Source organism: Ochotona princeps, chromosome 7 (assembly GCF_030435755.1).
Source record: "Ochotona princeps isolate mOchPri1 chromosome 7, mOchPri1.hap1, whole genome shotgun sequence".
NCBI classification, from domain to species: domain Eukaryota; kingdom Metazoa; phylum Chordata; class Mammalia; order Lagomorpha; family Ochotonidae; genus Ochotona; species Ochotona princeps.
In genome coordinates, this window is record NC_080838.1 from 10928282 (window position 1) to 10950125 (window position 21844).

Below are 21844 nucleotides of genomic sequence, written 5' to 3' on the forward strand. Positions count from 1 at the left end.
GTCGTCAGTGTCCAGGGGAGACCGCCTCATCCGGCCCGTTTTCCACACTCTGATTGGTCATGTGCGCGGGGGCGTGGCCCCAGGCTTGCGTACTGCGGAGAAAAGGCGGCAAGAAGAACGCTGTTGCTGTGTGTGAACCGCTCTCTGGGGCTTCTCGAAGCCGCAGCTTGGGACACTTGAGAAACGCTAGTTTTTGTTCTTCTAATGGACTTATTCCAGCTCGAAGAAAGCTTGGGTAAGGGACAGTTATTTTAGAGTTCGCCTGGGAGTGAATACGAAGGGCAAGTGGAATGAGTGAGAGTGGAAAGCACTTGCCTACTTGGCTATCAGTGGCGAAAATCCAGGGATAGGGCATTTCTGGATCCTGGAGAAGTATCATTCTAAAGACAGCTTAATTTTAGAAGCCCGTCAAATACGGAATGTCCTTTCCACATTTAGAACTTGCATTAAAAACTTGCACTCGTCAAAGTTTCAAAAGGTTGGCATGACAATTGAAAGGAATTTTGTGTACTCATAGCTTTTTTTTTAAGATGGAGATTTTTTTTTTTTAAAGTTGGAGAGTCAGATATACAGAGAGAAGGAGAGACAGAGAAAAAGATCTTCTGTCTGCTGGTTCACTCCTCAAGTGGCCGCAACAGCCAGAGCTGAGCCCATCTGAAGGAAAGAGCCAGGGGCTTCTCCTGGGTCTCCCACGCGGGTGCAGGGTCCCAGGGCTTTGGGCCGTCCTCTACTGCTTTCCCAGGCCACAAGCAGGGAGCTGGATGGGAAATGGAGCAGCAGGATATGAACCGGTGTCCATATAGTATCCTGGCGCTGTAAGGTGAGGGTTTTAGCCACTTGGCTATCGCACCAGGACGGTACTCACAACTTTTAACTTTATAGCTTTATAGAGCCAACAGATAGCAAGTGGAGTCTTCAAACCTTTAAAAGGCAAAAGACTAAGTAACGGCTTTTTCATTAGCTGTAAGACTGTGTCCTGCGGCTCAGTACTGTTCTGATTTCTTCACCTACCTGCTCTCAGTTGATCTGCACAGAAGTCCTAAGAGGAAGGAAGTTTTCCTTTCCACGGAGTGAGAAGGTAGTTTCCTGTGGTTGAGTGATTTGCCCTAGCTTCCTGAGCTTAGATTCTAATCTTGGTCTTTCCAGACTTCAAAGGGCTTGGATGTAACCATTTGGCATGTCCAATCGTTCCAATGCAGGGCTTTCTGCCTGTTGGTGGTGAGCACAAGAAGGCCTGTAATACTGAGTGCCCCTAGTCTGTGGTTCTCAGACATCAGTACAGTGTTACGATTATCTTCCCCCGTGTCTTCTGTGTGAACCAAATTCTGGAGCTGATTTCTGCAGCTCTGTTCCAAGTCATTAACATCTCTGTTTTGCAACTTGGATTCTTTGAATATGGAGTGCTTTCTTAAACAGAAAACAGGCCTTTTGTTTGTTCTTCATAAGCTAACTTTACAAAATTGGAATAGCTGTTCTAAAAGAAGAAAAGACCTGATTATTAAACCAATAAATCCTACCTTTCTAAATTTTCAGAAAATAGAACAAAGAAAAAAAAATCTTCACTCTACAAGCTATCATAAGCACAGCTTACTTGGTGCGTAGTGTACCCTTCCCTGGGTAGGTTGTTTCTGTGCTTGTATAAACAGTTTTGCAGTTGCCTGTAATAAACTCCCCATGTTTCTCAAGGGCAAGCCAACCCTTTTCACCAACTTTGTGAAACCTTCCGTGATCCTCTATCCTTGTATCTTTATATCATTAGTGTTTGCTCATCTTTTTTAGATTGTGGGTTTCTCAGAGCAAGCTAAAGATCTAGAACCATTAGGAAAATGTGAGAGAAGACACCACACCTGACTATTTCATGTGCTAGTAGTCTTAACACCAATTTGTGACTGGTTTTATCTATAGTTAAAATTCTACAGATCAGCAAAAAATGAAAAACTCATGCTGTGGGGTTTTCTTTTAAGTCAATTTATGTGCTATTGAGAATCACATTTTTTTTTTTTAGAAGATCCTGTCTTTTTTTTTTTTTTTAGATTTTTTTTTTATTATTATTATTGGAAAGCCGGATATACAGAGAGGAGGAGAGACAGAGAGGAAGATCTTCCATCCGATGTTTCACTCCCCAAGTGAGCTGCAACGGGCCGGTATGCGCCAATCCGATGCCGGGACCAGGAACCTCTTCTGGGTCTCCCACGCGGGTGCAGGGTCCCAAAGCTTTGGGCCATCCTCTCCTGCTTTCCCAGGCCACAAGCAGGGAGCTGGATGGGAAGTGGAGCTGCCGGAATTAGAACCGGCGCCCATATGGGATCCCAGGGCTTTGAAGGCGAGGACTTTAGCCGCTAGGCCATGCCGCCCGGCCTGAGAATCACATTGTTTTTTGAAGCCATCCATCCTTTATAAAATAGGACAGTAATAGTAGACGGTAGTTATATTTTTTCTTACTTTTGAGAATAAAATGCTGGCAACTTTGTTTGCTCACATTTGTTTTTGAAATTTTCCTTGGCCTGTGAAATCTTTGTTGTCAGTAATACGTCTGTTGGTGCCAGGAGTCATGATGTTGCTGTGCTCCTAATCGAAGTCTGAGGGCAAATCTGTGATTGATGGTATCAGAAAATAAGAACTGATTGCGACTAACAGATAGTGCCAGGGTCAAAAGCAAGCTAGTCACTAACCTTGGTGCACATTACATTAACTGAAATTTCTGTCTATCTGTTACTGTGTCACTTGGAAATGAGCAGATAAAATTTTACCATGTTTAAAGAGTGTGTTTCTGTTAGTCTGACCCAATAGGTAAATGAAATTGACTTTGAACGATCTGGGAGGTAGCCATTTATAACTCACTGGTTTGTGTCTCCATCTGTCTCACCCTCTGTGTGTGTCCATAGTGATTTTAAACCCTGGCTGCGGTTTCCTGAATAATCAAAAGATATTCTGTGCTCCCTCTCTTTTAATCTGTGTGGGCTTGTGACTGATTGACCAGTAGAATATGATGAAAGTGGCTGTAGTCATCATATGTGACTTCTGAGGTTAGGTCATAAAAGGCCAGACAGCTGCACCTAACTACTGAAACACTTTGGAAATTCTCTGCCATCATGTAAGAAGTCCTCCTACCTGAGTTCTGAATGCTGTAAGAATGCCTGAGATACATAGGAAGCCCCTCGAAGATATCCTGGTTTCTAGTCACAGCTCAGAGCAGCCCTCAAGTCAACTCAGCCCAGGTGCCAAGAGTGTGAGTGGAGAAGGACTTTCCAGCTCCTGAACATTGTATGCCCTCCCCAGCCTTTGAGTTGTTCAGCTGAGACTCCAGTCATAGTCACCAAAGCCATCTCTCCTCTTCCTTATTCTATATCCCAAGCTGCAGGGCCCGTGAGCATAATAATGTGGTTGTTTTACTTCACTGAATTAAGGTGTTGTTACTTATATCTTTGAAGAGATAACTGGCACCGCCTGCTCTGTAAGAAGTTTCTCTCTGATGGTGATTTTTTCTTGTGTGTGTTTGCAACTGACCTTTTGGCTAGGTAAGGTGCCTTGGGTTTTTTTTAAAGAAGACTGTTGGCTCCAGAGTTTGAGACTGTGTTATCAACCAATGAGTTAAATGAATTTTAGATGGAAAAGTTGCAAGAGTACAGATGAAAGAGGTGAGCTGCATTTTATAGTATACTTAATTTTGTAATGTTTTGGGTTTTTTCCCCCTCCTAAATGGGAGCGTGATCTACCGTACACCAAATAGGTAAGAAAGAAAATACAAGTGGTACAAGTTGTATGTCAGACTTTTTTTTTAAAAAAGCTTTTTTTTTATGCATTTGAAGGGTGGATTTAGAGAGTGTGTGTCTGCTGGTTCACTCCCCAAATGGCTGCAACCAAAGTCAGGAGCCAGGAGCCAGTTCACTCCAGTCTCCCTAAAAGGTGTGGGGGCCTGAGGATTAACAGAGTTTAGCCTATGAACACCACAATGCCAGTCCATGTAGGTTAACCTGCTACTTGTAAACCTTAATGTTAGTGCTAAGTATCTTTACCCACTTCTTAAGTTTCAACGTTATCTACCACAATTTTTAGATTTCCTTTAATGCTTCATGAAAAATTCCATGCATGTCTACTTCCTGCACCTGCCACATAACGATCTGTAGAACATATTCAAAGTGACCCATTGACTTGGGGAATTTTTTTGTGTCATATCATTTTGTTTAGAGTGTCTAATGCTGATTCAGGCCAGGCGTGGCCATTTGTGTCCTGTCGTGGGTTAGTTATGGTCTGCAATCTGCTATCATGTGGCCTATGAGCTAAGAATGACTTTTACATTCTTTATTGTGAGACCATGCAGGTCACATACCATTTTCACCGTGTTAAGAGTTTGTAATCCAGTAGGCTTTAGTGAATTTCCATCATTGTGTTATATCACTACCATCCTGGAGCTGTCTCATCATCCCAAATGGAAACTTGGCGTTCATTAAACAGTAACTCCCCGTTACTCCTAATCCCTGTGGGTGATAACCATTGTTGTACTTTCTGTCTCTTTGAATTTGATCTAGTCTCGTTAACTCATGTATGTGCAGTCATACAATGTTTTGTCTTTTGTTTGGCTTATTTCAGTGGAATGTTTTCAAGATTCACTGATATTATACATTAGATTTTCATTTCTTCTTAAGATTAATGTTCTCTAGTATGTGTATGTCACATGTGTATCCATTCATATGTGAATAATATCTATCTATCTATCGTGAATAATACTGCTGTGGGCATTGGCTCAATTTTCTACATTCAGTTTGGTTTTTACATTTTTAAAGAGTCGTTAAAAGATTTTAAAATATTTACCGTTTGGACTTGTTTGCAAACAGGTATGTTTGCCAACCCCTAATTCAAAGTAAGTTTTTAAATTACTATAATGGCCTGTTGTGAAGTCTGATTGAGTTTTTCCCATAAAGTGTGTTCATTTCTTCACTGAGAAAGAGACTTAAATATTAATAGAATTTCTCACACGAAATAGTTGGAGTGCTATAGTTTAATCTCAAAACAGTGACGTATGATTTTGCTTTAATTATTAAATAGGAGTGAGAGTTATTGGCTTTTAAAAGGATACTGCAGTAAAGTCAGACTAAGGGGGGACATAATTCTTTTTTTTTTAGTTTATTTACACCCTTATACAGGAAGAGGGAAGAGACTGGAGAAGGAGAGACAGAGATCTTCAGTTGGCTGTCTCACTCTCCAGATAGCTGCAACTGCCAGGGCTGGGTCAGGCCAAACTTCTTCTGAGTTGCCTATTCAGGTGGCAGGGACCCAAGCACTTGGGTTGTCTTCTGATGTTAATTTTATGTTGAATCAGAATATGAGAATCAGGCAATTGTCCTGGAACTAAAGTTGTTCATCTCCCCCCATCTTCAGGGTCCTCTAATTCACTCCCTGAATGACTTCAGTGTCCTGGAATCAGCCAGATAAAAGCCAAGAGCCAGTTATTCCATCCAGGTTACTCACATGGCTGGCACAGGAACCCAGGTACTTGGGCCACTTTCTGCTACTTTCCTAGGCTCCTCAGCAGGAACCCACCAGTAGTGTACCGGGCAGGGCTCAAACAGTGCTCATTTGGGATGCTGGTGTTGCAGGAGGTGGCTTAATGCACTGTGCCACAGTGCCATCTCCACTGATGTATTAGTTTTTATTGCTGCCGTTACAAATGACCAGAACCTTAGAAGATTAAGCAATGTATATTTATTGCTTTACTGTTTTGAAAGTCCAAAGTCTGGCATGGATCTCAAAGGATCAAACCAAAATGTTGGGTGGGCCCTGTGCAATGGCTCGATTGGCTAATCATCTCCTTCCAAATGTTGGAATCCCAAATAGGCATCAATTTGTGTCTTGGCTGCTCCAATTTCCATTCAGCACCCTGCTTATGGGCTAGGAAAGCAGCAGAGGATGGCCCAAAATCTTGGGACCCTGCATCCATATGGGGAGTCCTGGAGGAGGCTCCCAGCTCCTGCTTTGGATTCGCTTAGCTCTAGCTTTTGTGTCCACTTGGGGAGTGAACCAGTAGATGGAAGATCTTTGTCTCTCCTTCTCTCTATAAATCAGCCTTTCCAACAAAAATAAATCAGTCTTTAAAAAGAAACTCAGATTGATAGGGCTGCATTTCCTTTTGGAAGCTTGTGGGGGGTGGGCAGCATTTGTTGTGCCAATGGCGATTTGAGCAGGTTTAACACCATTTGTGGGCCATACAAAGTTATCAGCTTAAAAATTAGCCTGCTGTGAATACATTGAATTTCAGTTGCACTTGTGGTTGCCTTGGCAGGGCCACGCTAACTGATTTCATAGACCTTAATTGTCTGCAGGTTGGACATGCCCCACCTTTGCAGGGGAAAATCCCTTTCCTCGCTGTTGAAGTCTTTTTGCAAAATTCAGTTTTTTTGCAGTTGTAGGAATGCAGTGCCCTTGTACTTGCTCAGTGTCAGCTAAGAGCCTTCTGTAGCTTCTAGAGAATGCTCCCACTTCTCGATTTATGGTTTCTTTCTTCCACCTGCAAAGCCAGCCACAATATTGTCTCTTCTTCGTCTTCTTTCCTTTTGAGAACTAGGGATGTACACTATCACCACTACTCTTCAATATAGTTGTGGAAGTCCTTGCCAGAGCTATTAGGTAAGAAAAACAATTAAAGGAATACAAATTGGAAATGAGGAATTGAAATTATCGCTATTTGCAGATGACATGATTCTCTACATAGGAGAACCAAAAGACTCAGTCAAGAGACTATTGGAACTCATAAGAGACTTTGCAGAGTAGCAGGATACAAATTAATGCACACAAATCTATGGCACTAGTGTACACAAATAATTCCATGGATGAGAAAAAAATTGTAAGTACAGTCCCCTTTAAAATAGAGGAGAGGAATCTTAAATATCTAGGAATTAAACTAATTATATATGTGAAAGACCTCTATGAGGAAAACTATAAATCATTTAAAAAGGAAATAGAAGAAGATGTTTAAAAATGGAGAACCTTACCATGTTTCTGGATTGGAAGGATCAACATCATCAACATGACCATATTACCAAAAGCAATATACAGATTCAATGCCATCCGAATCAAAATCCAACAACATTCTTTTCAGAAATAAAAAAGATGATACAAAAGTTCATCTGGAGTCATAAAAGACCACAAATAGCAAAAGCTATCCTGAAAATTAGAAATCAAGCTGGAGGAATCACAATTCCAGACCTCAGGACATACTGCAGAGCAGTGGTTATTAAAACAGTCTGGTACTGGTACAGAAACAGAGAAGAAGATTAGTGGAACAGAATAGAAACACCAGAAGGGAGCCCACACATGTTTGGTCAACTAATCTTTGACAGTAAAACTGAAAACAATCCAGGCAAAAATCCTGTTCTCTTTGACGAATGCTGTTGGGACAACTGGATAGCAGCGTGCAGAATTAAGAAGCAAGACCCATACCTGTCACATTATATGAAAATTAACTCTAAATGGATCAAGGACCTAAATCTACTTTCAGAAACCATCAAGCTATTAAAGGAAACACAAGAAGCAAACTCCAAGATACAGGAACAGGGAAAGACTTCTTAAAAAAGACACCAAAAGCAAAGGCAATCAAATCCAAAATGAACAAATGGGACTACATCAAACTGAAATGCTTCTGTACAGCAAAGGAAACAATCAAGAAAGTGAAGAAGCAACCAACAGAATGGGAGAAAATTTTTGCACACTACAGAAGTGATAGGGTACTAATATCCAGGATCTACAAAGAGCTTCAGAAACCCAGGGACAGCAAAACAAACAAAATGGGCAAAAAAAGCCCCTGTAACAAAATGGGCAATGGAAATGAACAGACATTTTTCAAAAGAAGAGATTCAAATGGCTAACAGACATATGAAAAGATGCTCAGGCTCCCTAGCCATCAGAGAGATACAAATGAAAACCATGTTGAGGTACCACCTAACTCTAGTGAGACTGGCCTATATTCAGAACTCAACGAACAACACCTGCTGGCATGGATGTGTGAAGAAAGGCACCGGCCTTCACTGCTGTGGGAGCGTAGGCTAGTATAACCACTGTGGAAATCAGTAGGGAGAGTGCTTGGTTAATTGGAAAATAAGCCTGCCATATGACCCATCTATCCCGCTCCTAGGAATATACCCAATAGACGTGAAATCTGCATGTGAGAAGGGGATCTGTAATCCTATATTTGCAGCAGCACAATCTACAATAGCAAAGACATGGAAACAATCCAGATATGCATCCAAAGAAGAGTGATTAAAGAAACTGGTACATCTACTCCATGGAATATTATTCAGCTATTAGGAAGAATGAAATTACTCTGTTTGCAACCAGGTGGTCCCAACTAGAGACCATTATGCTCAGTGAAATGAGTCAATCATAAAAGAACAAATACCATATATTCTCTCTTATATAAGGAAATCAACATGGAAAGTGTAACTTCAATAATCCAATCCATACTGTTTTTTGTTTGCTCTTTTGGCTTATCCATGTGTTTTGATTTTTTTTAAAATTTCAGTTTGGTTTATTTCAAATAATTTCTTTTCTCTTGTCAAATTCATCACGCACTCATGGATTATATAATGACATCATTTTTCCTAGGAGACTTTTGTGTTTCCTTCTTGTCACCCATGTGTTGGTTACTCAGTGGCGCATTTTTTCATGGTGCTGTAATTGTTGTTGTTGTTGTTGTGGCTGTTCTAACTCGTACCAGTTGTTGACCTTGTTTCATGGCTTCTCAATTATGGAAATGTATAGTGATGGAGTACTGGGGTCTATCATGTACAGTTATGGGGTTATAATGGAACATGCATCCTTGCTTTCAGATGAAAGATGGATTCCCAACGAAAGTGTTGGACATGGGTAGACAGTGGGATGCTGGACTGTCTGACATTGTACCAAAAATGTTGGGGTACACTTAAATAACAGACTGATAGTATTATGATTCCTTATGAAGGACTACACTATTGTAACAAAATAGAAATAATCTGATGGGGGGTGGGAGATTGGGGGGAAATCCCAGCCTACATGAAATTGTACCACACAATTTAAAACTCAAAATAAAAATATATTAAGAGTGGAAAAATATATAAAATCAAGGTTATTGGTTTTTATGTTTTATTCCAAAATGATTTGATTTTAGTGGTTTACCATGTTTTCAAACATGTGTTGCTTCATACTTTATTATGAAGCTCCCAACCCCTTCAAATTTCACTTTTTTAGTGATAACCCAACTTTCTGATTTTCGTAAGTAACCATCCATTTCTGCGTAAATTCCTTGTATAAACACTCTTAATGTGGTAAGCCAAGGTGCCAGCCTCTGGTTGGTTTCTTACACATTATTTTGGTCACTAGGTGAGGTCATATTTCCTTGAAAGTTGCTGACACTAATAAGCTTCTGAAGTCATTTGGTTCTTGACGGGTTAGGTATATTTTTTTCCACTAGTTTAATAATTGACTTTGATTGTGGCTGTCCCCACTGGTGTTGGGGTGGGGATCATGAGGATCTACCCTGAGTTGGGTTTTCCTCACTGGGCACAGAGTTACAAGACAGTTTTATGATTCCTTGCAATCTTCCCAAAGTTGGGAGAATGATGAGAATTACAGTCCCAGCCTCCTCAGGCTGGCACTAAGCTGGGTCACACATGGCAATGTCAGGTCCATGTGAGGCTGTCAGTGACACTTTTCCAAACAACTTTATCCCACCGAGCCCACCCAACTGTTACAAGTCTCTTCCAATGGGGAAGTTCTAGAGTTCTGTGAGCATTTGTTTGAAGTTGAGGCTTTTGATCTTTATCTAGTGTGGAATCTCACTGTGGCCAGCCTCTGTGCTTCAAGGCAGACTCCTAATTTTACTTGTCTTAACTCTTCAATGGCTGGAATCTTGCTGCACTATTTATTGGAAGTTGGGGGAAGAGAGATGGCGGGAATCCCTTGGTGTTTGGCTAAGGAAGGTCCAGAGTGGCTCAGTCTACAGGTACTGATGGTAGTAGGTCTCAAGATGCTGCAATAAGGCTGTCCATTAGAGATTCTTATGCCTCTCTTTTTTTTCTTGCTTATGCTCTCTTTGTTTTCATGGTGGGTAGGGTAACCAGACTTGCACACTCTTCTAGATATTCATTCTTCTTCCATTGTAATTTAATCTGGTTAAGCACTGCTGGATCATAGGGGCCTGTGCTGTGATATAGAGATGCCACCTGTGGTGCTGGCATCCCATGTAAGCACTGTTTACTGTTCTGGCTGCTTCTAATCCAGCAACCAGCTTATGGCCTGAGAAAGCAGCAAAGGATGGCCCGGGTCTTTGGACCCCTGTGCCCACGTGGGAGACCTGAAAGAAGTTCCTGGCCATTTGGAGTATGAACAAGCAGATCTGACGTGTGTGTGTGTGTATGTGTGTGTCATTTTTTTGTGTAACTCTATCTTTTGGATAAATGAAAAAATATAAATCTTTTTTAAGTTGCCAGATCACTTAGTTGAACAGGGAGGAGTCTATGAAGTTGTTGATACTTTTGTTGCGCATGAGTAGATAGGCATTGTAGAGACTTTTATAGGAAAATTAACAGACTGGTTAACAATGGATACTTTTTCTGATTCATTGTTTAATCATTTGATTACTTGTTTAGTTACTACCAGTTATCTTCCTGGTGTGCTGCATTCAGTGACCTTTAAGTGTCCTTGGCTAGTCATCTGCTGAATGTTAAAAAGGTATCTCTTTAGCTGGAATAACTTAAACGTGTGCCCTACCAATGAGGTATTGAGACCAGAAATGTAGGGTGATGAGGACTGAGTGGTGCTGAGGCCCTGAGAGGCTGACAAGTCCTTCCAGTGGAATTGTCAAATAAAATCTGTGGGCAGTCTTGTGTTGGGTCTGGGCATTCACATGGAGCCCAACAGTCAAAGTGGTTTAGAGTTAGTTTGAAGTAACTGAATTTGGTTAGTTGCAGACCTCTCTAACAAATTAGATGCTTAAGCTGCAACCAAATGACTAAACTGTAGCAAATTAAGTTGGCTTTTTTTCCCCCTGCTTCATATTTATTTTGCTATAAGGAGTCAGAACACATTGTTAATTCAAGTTCTCAGAACACATGGTTAATTGGAATTTGTAAAGTCTGTTCTGATTCTAAGAGCTGCTTGATTCATGAATCATTTTTTTACTTTTTAATCATTTGGTCAAAATCTCCTTGAATTTTAACATACCTAACATTTAACTTCATCTTCCCAAGGAGAGATAGAAAAAAAATTGATATAAGAAATACCATCAATTTTGGAGTGTTGTAATGGCTGTTAATTGTGACTGCTGTAGAATAGTGTCACTAATAAAAGCTGCTGATCTCAGTGAGAGTGGGAGGATCTCAGCATGATGAAAGCTAAGAAGCAGCACTTAACGAACAAGAAGGAAGGGTGATTGCAGTCACTCTTCAAAGGCTGTAGACCTAGGCTGGTGTTGTGGTGTAGCACATCAGGCCACTGCCTGCAGTGCCAGAAACCCATTGGGGCATGGTTCAAATCCTGTCTGTTCTACTTCTCATCTAGCTGCTTGCTAATGTGCTGGAGAAAAGCAGTAAAGGACAAATCAAAATCTTGGATCGCTGCACACACACCTGAAACCTAGAAGAAGCTCCTGGCCTAGGTCCAATCCTGCCCTGGCCATTGGACCTGCTCATGGAAGACTGGTTTCTCTCTTTCTTTCTGCTTTTCAAATAAATAAAACAAATCTCAAAATGCAGTGGGCCTGGGGCTGTCTCTGTAGTATGTCTGTCTTCTGTGTGAGGTACCAGTATCTCATACGGGAGCTGGTTTGATTCCTGGCTGCTTCACTTCTTATCCAGCTCCCTACTAATGCCTGAGAATGAATTGGAGGATGGCTCAAGTCCTTGGGTTCCAGCACCCACATGGGAGAGCCAGAGGAAGCTCCTGGCTCTTAGCCTCTGATTGGCTCAGTTCTGGCCATTGCAGCCATCTGTCTCTCTTCTCTGCAACTACCTTTCAAATAAAAACAAAATAAATCTTAAAAAAAAAATCAGTAGGACTGATGTTTAATGGCCTGACCTCAGGGAGACCCAGAAATCCTAGTATCAATTAGGAGTCTGAGATTTTTACCCTGTAGACAAGCTAGTTCACTCTCCAAATGCCTGCAGCAGTCAGGGTTGGGCCAAGATGAGACATGAAGCAATGAATTCAGTCGTCTCGTGCTTACCATGTATATGGCTAGGACCCAGCTGCTTGAGCAAATTTGCTACTTCCCAGGCTGCAGTGGAGAGTGTAGCCTGGACTCAAACCAGGCCCTTTGACTTGGAATGTGAGTGTCCTAAGCAGCGTATTAACCACTGTGCCAAACAATTATTTTGAATGAATACTAATTGCCAAATAATTCTGAAAAATGGTTACTGGTTATATGGGTCAGTAAACATTTAAGTTAAAAACATAATAAAAAAAGGAAAGCTTAATAGAGGGACTGTTTACAAAGGCAGGCTAAAGAGTTTGAAAACCTTTTGGGATGATGCAGTTATGGGCTTGATAGGCTGTTTTTTCGACTCCTTGAATCAGCTCTCACCTTCTGTGCAGGAATTAGGCCACAAAGGACTCAACTAGCAATCTGCCTTGCTCTCTTCTGATCTCTCATTCATGGCGAGCTATTGGTTCAGTCAGTGGAAGCCTGTTGCCTAAACAGATCAGCTTCCTGGGGCATCTGGTAGAGCAAAGGGCCAGGATGGATTTAGTGTGGCAGATTCAACCAACTCAATGAAATGAAGAATGAAAAATAATCCTTTAACTTAAAGGATTCTGATTCCCAGTGCTTCTGTTACAGGCTTCATCCCCAACCTTAATCCTGCTGAACTATAGGGGATTGATTTAGAAATTTGGTGTCTAGGAAATAAAAGCTCCCTATATTTATATGGTATATTATTGTTAATTTTTTCCTCTCTTGTACAAGTAGTAATGATTTACATGTTATTTGCCAATGTCCTGGAATTGGTTGAAACCATATCTTTTAGGCTCAGAGAATGTGATGCGTTATGAATTTTTGAATATACCTCATTTTTATGTGAAGACTACTGAACTGGTCTGCTACAGATTTGACCCAATTATTTCAACCATCTTCATGTTTGATTCCCATCACTTTGGGTTGCATGAACTGTGTGGCCATTGACATGGATTATAAAGCATCTTGAAACAATAAGATCTGCTGTGCTGTGACTTGGTCATCCTGTACAGAAACATTCTCAGTTAAAAGGCAAGTTATTGAGGGGAAGATGCTGACCTAGTCACTTTTTTTCCAACTTGAGATTCTTTGAACTGCATTGAGATTGCACTTGAGTTACATTGTCACTAGCATATTTTTAAAAAATGTAATGCAATAGGACAAATAAATGTCTTGAGATAAGTGCCCCATGTCTTTAGAAAGAGCAAATGGGTGACAATATCCAGAAAAATTCATAGCAGTTTGGAGCTGCTTGTAGCCCAGAACTTGGCCATATGCATTTTTCTAACAGGTGAAGCAAAATAGAATGAGAGCAAAGTTTGAAACATGAATACTAGTAAAAGAATTTTAATTTTCACTTGAGAGACAGAAACAGAAAGATAAAACTCCCTTCTGCTAGTTGACTTTTCCAAATGCTTGGAGCCAAGGGCTGGGTCAAGTCAAAGCTTGGAGCTGGAAACTCAACTCGGGTCTCCTTTTGGGGTGCAGGGGCCCTCATGAGCTAGCACTGCTTCCTCCAAGGGTCCACAGTGGCAGGAAGCTGGAGTTGGGGGTAGAGGTAGGATATTGAAACCAAGCACTCCAAATGGAACATAGACATCTTAAACCCTAGCCCAAATGCTCCTGCATCTTTTCACCAGATTAGTAAACTTATGTGGAAGTAAATATCAGGGTCCAATGCAGCAGCCTAGTGGTTAAAGTCCTCAGCTTGCATGTGCAGGGATCCCATATGAATGCTGGTTTGCATCCTGGCTGCTCCACTTCCCTTCTAGCTCCCTGCTAGTGGCCTGGCAAAGCAGTAGAGTATGGCCCAAAGCCTTGGGACCCTGCACCTGTGTGGGAGATCCTGAAGAAGCTCCTGGCTTAGGATCTGCTCAGTTTTGGCCATTGAAACCACTTGGGGAGTGAACCAGTGGACGGAAGATCTTTCGCTCTGTCTCTCTTTCTCTCTGTGTATCTGACTGTCCAATAAAAATTAAATCTTTCAAAAAGAAAAAAAAAGTAAACATCAAAATGAAGCTTAATGGCCCAATTTTCTTTAGAGCGATAGTTAATCTCTAATATTTCTAATGGAGCTATTGTATATTTTAATGTCTATATCATTGTAATTTTTACTCATGGCTTTAAAGATTTACCTTTAAGAGGAGATTATAATTTTTAAAATGTTGGTTTATTTTAAATGGATATTTTACCCTTAAGCTTTACCTTTTAAGCCAGGATATGTATACAAGTGTATATAAGTTACAAATTCTTACATCTGAGAGGTTTTTTTTTTTACTCCTAAATACAGTTTGAGCTAGATACTTTATTGTGGAAGCCTGCAGATATGAACAAATTTGTATTATGTTTTATATATTATACATATATAATCACATTATTTTTGTCTTATTTATTTATTTATTTACATATTTATTATTATCATTTTATGACACAGTTCCACAGGCTCTTGGGATTTCCCTTATCCCAGCCCCTATTCCCTCCTCCCCCACCTAGTTCCTCTATATCATTACTAAAGTGTAGTTCTTCATACACAGTCATATGTCCATCATTACAGGCATGGACAATGGCAGAGAGTCCAGCATCCTATTGTCAAGATATAGTAAACAGTTTCATTGTAAGTCCATCTTTGTCTGGAAGTAGAGATGCATACTACATTGTATCCTCACATCTGGATATGCTAATCTCCATTTCACAGTTACTGTACTTCCTCTTCAATGAAAAGTCACAATACAAAATCAACAATAGGAAGAAAAATAGAAATTTACAGTGCCATGAAGGTAAATTACATGTTACTAGATATGACAGTCTCTATTACACAGCTACTATACATCCCCTTAAATGAAAAGCCATAAAACAAAATCAACAACAGGAAGAAAAAGAAATTAACAACACCATGAAGTTAAATGTCATGCTACTGAATGATTAATGTGTTGCTGAAGAAATGAAAATCAAGAACCTTCTTGAAGAAAATGATGCTACTCTATGATCTATGAGTCACTGAAGAATTTAATCACAAGAAACTGTTTTAAAGAGATGAAAGTAACAAAAACAAAAACATTAAAATCCATGAGATAGAGCTTCCGCTGATTTTTGTTGGTGAAATGTGTCTCTTCTAGACAGCAAATAGATGGGTTTTGTTTTGTAATCCAGTCTACTAATCCATGATGTTTGATTGAGCTTAAGCCAATTACTTTCAGGGTTAATATGTATGGGTGGTACTTTGGTCCTGTCATTTTAGGAATGGGTTGTTCATTGATTTAGTCTTCTGTTGTCATTTTACTGGGATGTTCTTCCCATTCGCCTTTGGTTTCGTTTGGTGCTATTCCTCTTTGTCAAGAGAACATCTTGAAGTATCATTTGTAGGGCAGGTTTGGAAGAGGCAAATTCTTTTAGTTTTCTTCAATGTGGAAGAATTTAGTTTCATTTTCGAAGACAAAAGAAAGCTTTGCTGGATATGTTATCCAAGGCCGACAATTTTTTTCTTTTAGAATATGGAATATGTCGCTCCATTCTCTTCTTGCCTGTAGAGTTTCTTGTGAGAGGTCTCCTGTGCATTTAATTGGTATTCCTTTAATATGTCAACTGATTTTTTTCATGTGCACATTCAAGCATTCAAGGATCTTTTTTTTATGTTTGGCTGAAGGGAGCTTGATGCTCATGTGTCTTGGTGAAGATCGCTTTTGATCAAGCCTGTTGGGAGCTCTGTGTTCCTCCTGGATGTTGTTTCCCAGTTCTTTCTCTAGATTAGGGAAATTTTCCCTTATTATTTTATTAAATATATCTGTAAAACCAGTTTCTCTTTCTGCACCTTCTGGGACTCCCATAACTCTCATATTTGGGCTCTTAATAGTGTCTTTCAATTCTTGAATACTTGTTTTGGCCTGATCCAGCTCTGCTTCCAGCTTTTTGTTTGCTTCCCACTGATGACCGAAAATATCTTCAATTCTGAGATTCTTTTTTCTGCTTGCTTCATTCTGTTTTGGAGACTCTGCATTGTATTTTTACTTTGCTCTACTATGTTCTACATTTATTATTTTTTAAAAAATTATTTTTAATGTTGTTTAAATAGCCAACAAGGATCCATGCCCCTTGATGTGAGGGAGGGTTGAGGCCTCAGGGAAGGTGGATGGGACAAATGCTTTTAACTTTCTTTTTTTTTTAAGATTTATTATTTTTTTTAATTACAAAGTCAGACATACAGAGAGGAGGAGAGACAGAGAGGAAGATCTTCCATCCAATGATTCACTCCCCAAGTGACTGCAACGGCCGGAACTGTTCTGATTCAAAACCAAGAACCAGGAACCTCTTCTGGGTCTCCCACACAGGTGCAGGGTCCCAAGGCTTTGGGCTGTCCTTGACTGCTTTCCTAGGCTACAAGCAGGGAATTGGATGGGAAGTGGAGCTGCCAGGATTAGAACTGGCACCCATATGGGATCCTGGTGCATTCAAGGCGAGGACTTTAGCTGCTAGGCCATCGTGCTGGGCTGGCTTTACCTTTCCTTTTCTTTTCTCCTCTATCTGGGGAAGGGAAAAGGGCCACTCCCAGTTGCCAACCTGGGGATGAGGGATATCCACCTGATGTCATGTTAGAAACCCTGATGCAAAGAACAATGTTCTAAGGGTATTGCCTGAATGATTTTGATAGTTCTGAGAAGCTGTTGGTTTTGTTACTCCAATGTTGAGAAAATCCTTCCAAGGTCCAATGTCTGACGGAGTCCACCCCAGTGCATCCACTCATCCAGAGAAACTTGCTGCCAAAGCTGAGACAGGAGAGTTGTCCATCCCATTCTGTGCTCCATCTTCTGACATGGCACTCAATATCCTCTGCAGGCCTAAATGAGCAGGCCATTTTGTCCCCCATATGCACCTGGGCATGCTGTCCACTGCACAGGCATCAACATTTGAGGAGGCCCATTTCTGACATATGCATGTGATCTAGGGTCGGACCACAAATCCCTGTGGCTGGAGTTTTGAGTCCAGTGCTTCAGTTGGGGAGTTTCCCAAGAAACCTCACCTGAGGTGATCCCAGACCTAATGCTTGCATGTGCCAGCCAGTACAGGGTCCGATTCAGTCTGTCACTCACATCAGCCTATGTACACACTGGTGATAATAGTTGCCTGGTCACTTCTATTCCCAGCCCCATGTCTTATGCGAACTGATGGGTACTGCGACCCAGCCCAACCCAGCCTGCCACAGACCTGGTCCGTAAGCACACCAGTTGGAACTGCAGCCTTGTTGGAACAAGCCCCAGTAACCCTCACCCCCAGTTCCTGTTCATGCCATTATATACAGTAGACAAGTCTGATCCATGCTGTGGCCCAATCAGGCTCTCCTATACATGTATGGGTGCTACAGGTTAGCTCAGCCCACCCACCCCATGACTCAGTCCACACATATGCCAACGGGTGCTGATGCCTTGTCCAGCCTGGTCTGTCCCCAGCCCTTGTTCTCACGCACTCCAGCGGGGGCTGTAGACCAGCAGAGTGTAGTGTCCTAGGTTCCCTGGTAGGCCCACTTCCAGTACTGAATCTTACACTTTTCAGGAGGTACTACAGTCCAGTCTAACATAATTTGCACCCTGTGCTGGCACTTGCCAGTGGATGCTGTGGCAAAGCCCAGTCAGTCAGCACTTATCCTGGATTTTGCATGTACTAGCGAATGCAGTGGCCTGGCTCAGCCCAGCCCTCTGCAAACCCCATCTCACGTGTGGGGCAGTGGTTTTTGCAGCCCTACCTAGTCTGTTCCACTCCCAGTCCTGGATCTCATATTCATCAGTGGGAGCAGCAGCCCAACAGAGAATCCCCTGCAAGCCCCCTACTAGGTTTGCTCCCAGCCTGGGGTCTTACGTGTGCCAATGGGTTCTGTGGCCCAATCTGGTATGGTCTGTCTCACCTTGGCATTTTCCAATTGGTGCTTCAGCTTAGCTCTGCCCAGCTTGTCCCCCAGTCCCAGCTTGTGCTTGGGCATGCTGCTGCCTAGTTGAACTCAGCCTGTCCTCTATCCCGCCCCTAATGTGAACTGGCGAGTGTTGCGTCCCAACCTGGCCTGACCTGGCCTGCCACCCATGTCTCACACCTGCCAGTGGGTAATCATGTTTACTGTAAGGTACAGCTAATTCAGTTTACTGCTGAGTTACATAAAAGAGATATTTTTCAGTCAACAGCTGTTTCTTCTAGAAAAGTTAGAAATCTTGTGATTTGATTCTTAGCTGTTTTAATCACTTTCCCCCTGTATATTTGTTTCATGGGAAACCCTCCTTATATCTTTCAGATTTTCACACTGTATTATAGCAGCAGCAGAAAAGGGGGAATGTGAGCCCTGCAGAGGCCTAGCGTTGCCTGAAAACATTGCTAGCAGTCGGGGGCAGATTTCTCTCCATTCTCACATCTTATTAGCATAAGTTACTGAAACTTTGCAATTTATACACATATATATATCTGCTAAAACTTTTAAGATTTAATCTACTAGTAAGTCTGGTAAAATAATTTTTTAATTTTAATTTTTAAAAATATTTATTTGAAAGAGTTGAGAGAGAGAGAGAGAGAGCAGATAGCGATCTCCCATCCATTGGCTCACTCCCCCCCAATGTTTACATAAATCAGCTTTAGGCCACGTGGAAGCCAGAAGCCAGGCGGTGCATGCTCAGTGAATGGGTGTTGCTAGCATTGCAGGTGGCAGCTTAACTTGGTATGCCATGATGCTGGCCCCAAAATTGGCATTCTTGTTTTGTGGCTTTGAAGTTCTCCCAGATATTGCCATTTGTTTTATACACTGAGTTTGAAATGTGCCAAGCAAGTACATATCCTAAATCTCTGTAGATATATCCTATATCTCTGTAGAGGCCAGTTCAGGAAGTTTTGGGAAAATGTGGAGAAAAAAAATAGGCATAATTTGCTGAATTTTTTTTTAACCAAAATAAATTTAAAGTCAATTTTCTCCATACTTTTTGAAATAATCTTTTATCTGCTGGTTCATTTTCCAGATGCCTGAAACATCTAGTGCTGTGCCAGGCTGCAGCCAGGAGCTGGGATCTCCATCTGGTCTCCTGTGTGGGCAGTAGGGACCTAAGTCCTTAACCTTAAACTCCCAGGGTACAGCCAGGGTTCAAATCCAGGGATTTAAGTATGGAATATCATCATCCAAAATGGCCAAATTCCCACACATAAACAACTTTAACAGATAAAAATATTTTGGATATGGTAGAGCTTTATTAATTGTAAGAAATAACCAATTTACTAAGGTGAGGAATGTGAAATAGTAGAAACCACTAACATTGTTTAGCTTTACAAAAAAATACTTTGAATTTTTATTCTTACTATAAGAAGTTAAAGTAGCTTTAACCATATATTCTCAGTGGATGATGCAGGGGGCAGATGCTGTATAGAACAGGGAAAAGTTTGCTAGCAAGAATCAAGTGTTCACAGCTGTGCAGATTGGTGCCCATTCTGTCTCAGCTATGCTACATGTGCAATGAGAAAGGAGACAGTCCTTTCTCCAGCATGGTAAGTTCTGATGAAATACATTGCTGGGGAAAGGCCCACGCTATGACGACCTGCTGGAGCTGCTGGGGCCCCTTGGAACTACGCAAAGCACTCATGTAATAGTAAAGCCCTCCAGGGTTTCAGACCAGTCATACTGCTTGCTAGTTTGGGCATTTATGGGTATGATGTCCTTTTGATCTTTATTTTCTATATCCTGTAATATGGGAACAATAATGGTAGCAACATCAAAGGGTTGAGGTAAGCATTTGATGGGATACCACATGTGAAACTCCTGACGTAGAGTTGGCTATGCCATAAGCCCTAAGGAGTGGACCCCTACTGTACAGTGGACACTGAGCTGCTTTGCCCACACTCTTGTATCATCTGATAATTGCGCCTCCTCTCTTCATTCACACAGGACAGCAGTTTCAGTCATGTTACTATGAGACCCAACCCACTGGCCAGCGGCTCTCAGGTGGGCTCTTTCTTTGGTGGTGAGCTTCTCTGTGGTTAACCCACCTGAAGAAGAGGAAAGATGTGCTGCTTGGGGCTTGTCAGCTGTTAGGTTTCCTGCAGTGGGACAGGTCAGTCCCCGGGGAGGCAGGTAGGGGAGCATGTGTGTAGAGCAGCAGGAGAGCAGACACCAGAGAGCTGGTGCTGGCTGAGCAGCTCCTCTTTAGGATCTTTGGAGAACCATGCCCTTCTGATGAAAAATGGCAGCACTCCTATATTGCCTCCTTTCTTAGCTAGTGTGCTTGGTTGGGCTCTGGCAGCCTGGCGTTACGGTCCATGTGTGGTTCTGGATTCTGACTAGCCATAGAGGAGCTTGACTTTCCTCCACACGGTGGCCATTTCATCTCAGTGTCAGCTTGGCTTACCGAAAGCAGAGCCTACTCCCTCATCCTCCCTAATCGTACACTTGATTACTGATCCACAGTGCTAGAAGCTGCACACACAAGGTATGTTTCTTCCCAAAGACTGCTCCTGGGCTCCCCACCTCAACCCCACTGAAGTCACCGGGCACAGTAGGCACCTCAGTTTTCCTGGCAAGCTCGAACTTAACCCAACAGGCTGGGGCCTATAGAGGGTTTTGTAGTGAGGCTTTCACAGATCTCATTTTTGCTTCCTCAGCTGCTGCCACGTTTGTGCAAGATCTAATTCTGCTAATAAATCTTCATTCCTCTAATATTCCTAGTGGCTCTGCCGCTTTGCCTGGATCTGGAATGCTCCAGCTGGTTGTGTTTCTTTCAAAAGATGCAATGATAGCAATTTTTTAAAAAGAGATTTTGCTCACCTAAAACAAGAGGACATTTAATAAAGGAAAACATTCAGTCAACATTTTTGAAAGGAAAATGTTTTTAGAGCAGAAAGATTAGTTTTTTTCCTTACATAATTTTTAATATTATAAAGGACAGGTTCCTGAAGTCATGGTGATTTTATTAAAATTACCAGTGCATCCTAAACTCTTGAGCCAAGTTGAGGAAAATAGGTGTGACTTGGGCTTTTTCCAGACAGATAAGTAATAACAGCTTGAGGAAAGTTTGGAGGCCAGCAAGGGCTGGGATTCAGAAGGTCCATCGGGTGGTAAACTGGCGACAGAAACATCAGCTTCCTCACTGTGGGTCCGACAGGAGAAGCAGAAGCACTAAATATGTGCACAGGCACCTGTCTGCTACAGATTGACTCAGGCAGCTAGAGGGCTGGTGCAATAGACTCTGAAAGGCTGTTCTTATATCTGAGTTTGGAGCTGGAAGTCCTGTCTCTGAGAAGTTTGTTGCCTTCCTCTACACTATAGCAGTAAAGATGTTAGACGACTAAATTCCATTATTTTATTTTATTATTTATTTATTTTTATTAATTACATTGCATTATTTGACACAGTTTCATAGGCTCTGGGAGTCCCCCAACCCCTCCCTATACCCTCCCCCCTTGGTGGATTTCTCCACCCTGTTGCAATATTACAGATCAAATTCAGTTGAGATTCTTTCATTGCAAGCGTATGCCAAGCAAAGAGTCCAGCATCTAACTGTCCACATACATTCAACGGTTTCTTGGGGAGATCATCTCTGGTCTGAAGGTAGAGCTGGCAGAATATCATCCTGATTAATTAAAAGCCCCAACTTGACAGCAACGACAATTTACATTATGGAAATTCCATTATTT

At 41.6% G+C, this 21844-nt stretch overlaps 1 long non-coding RNA gene across 6 annotated transcripts in view; it reads left to right on the top strand.

Annotated features, from left to right (window-relative positions):
- Window positions 1–115: 115 nt before the first annotated feature.
- LOC131480799 (uncharacterized) overlaps window positions 116–21844 on the top strand; it is a 121498-nt gene continuing 99769 nt past the window's right edge. The window contains exons 1-3 of one of the 6 annotated variants that reach the window (XR_009245828.1): window positions 2527–3229; window positions 5380–5490; window positions 19183–19256. This is a non-coding gene — a long non-coding RNA (uncharacterized LOC131480799). Of the gene's footprint in view, window positions 236–2526; window positions 3230–5379; window positions 5491–19182; window positions 19257–21844 lie in introns of those variants that run through there. The other 5 variants (XR_009245829.1, XR_009245830.1, XR_009245826.1 and 2 more) reach the window with 5 other exon arrangements.